The following is a 1,251-nucleotide window of genomic DNA, read 5'->3' on the forward strand; positions in this document are numbered from 1 at the left end:
CTCTCTCTCTCACACACACACACACACACACAATCAAATCAGAAGCAGTTCTGATACCTGTTACAGTTGATTTGCAGTCATTTCGAGACAGTCGACCTTTAGTGTGCATCTCTGTGACTGCTGTTCTTTTGCTGTTAGTTGAACACTGCTGTTTTACCATCAACTAGACAAATGCACTTCTCAGAAGGTTGACTGCTATCCATTATTGAAGAGCACAATGCAATAGATGGAGTGTGAAAGTGAAAATATCATGATTGTTATTAAGTTAAAATCTTTTTTTTTTGTGATTAAACAATATTATAAGTATGTTGTTCTAACGTGTATGGCAAACAGTACCTTATAAATACCATAATCAATTTGGTACACTGTTTTAACACTTTGTGCCATTTGGACAAACCTATTATTACTGTTTCCACATTTTTAAAAAATCAAAACACAAAGTGAGCAAAAGCTTTTCTGGACCCGTAAACTTCTCATCCAACTTCATGAGAGCATCACTGCACATTCCAAAGTTGCAAATTTCTTTTCTCATGAAGGACTTTTGATCAAGTTCTAACACTGTTTATAATTACAACTTTTTTTTTTTTTTTTTAATTAAAAAAAAAATTTATAGTCCTGTCGCGGTATATTCTCTAAAGTATATTCTATATTTTCTTTTTCACGGGTAATTATCAGACGTAATGCTGAGGCTATCACACGGACAGATCTCCAGAGAGACGGTGAGCGCCCAGAGCTGCGAGAGTTTCTATGAGGAAGCGGAGGCGCCTCGTCACGTCATTCGGTGCTCGGGCGGTCGGCAGGAAACGGTCTTTCCTCCCGGATAGTTGCGCTCTTTTCCGCTGGCTCAATGCGCCTCTCCGTCCAGAACCCGCGGAAGCCAGCCAGAAGGAAAAATGCCTCCTTCTCCAGCGAACAGATCCTCTCTCGGGCTCTTAGCGACGGTTTTCGCCGTGTTTCTAACGGCTCTCCAAACGCGCACGGCCGCCGCGCTCCAGATTCAACAGGCGTTCGCGTCTCCCACCCGCACCAATAACTTCGTGGTGGACGCGGTGTCGCGTCGCGTTTACCTGGCCGCGGTCAACAGCCTGTACCAGCTGAACGCCACGCTCGCCTGGGAGGTGGAGACGCGCACGGGACCGGTGCTGGACAACCCGCTGTGCCACGCGCCGCAGCTGCCCCAGGCGACGTGCGAGCACCAGAAGACGCTCACCGACAACCACAACAAGCTCCTCGCGCTGGACCGCGAGCAGG

Source organism: Sinocyclocheilus rhinocerous, unplaced genomic scaffold (assembly GCF_001515625.1).
Source record: "Sinocyclocheilus rhinocerous isolate Xijiao unplaced genomic scaffold, SAMN03320098_v1.1 scaffold1551, whole genome shotgun sequence".
In the NCBI taxonomy this organism is placed as follows: Eukaryota; Metazoa; Chordata; class Actinopteri; order Cypriniformes; family Cyprinidae; genus Sinocyclocheilus; species Sinocyclocheilus rhinocerous.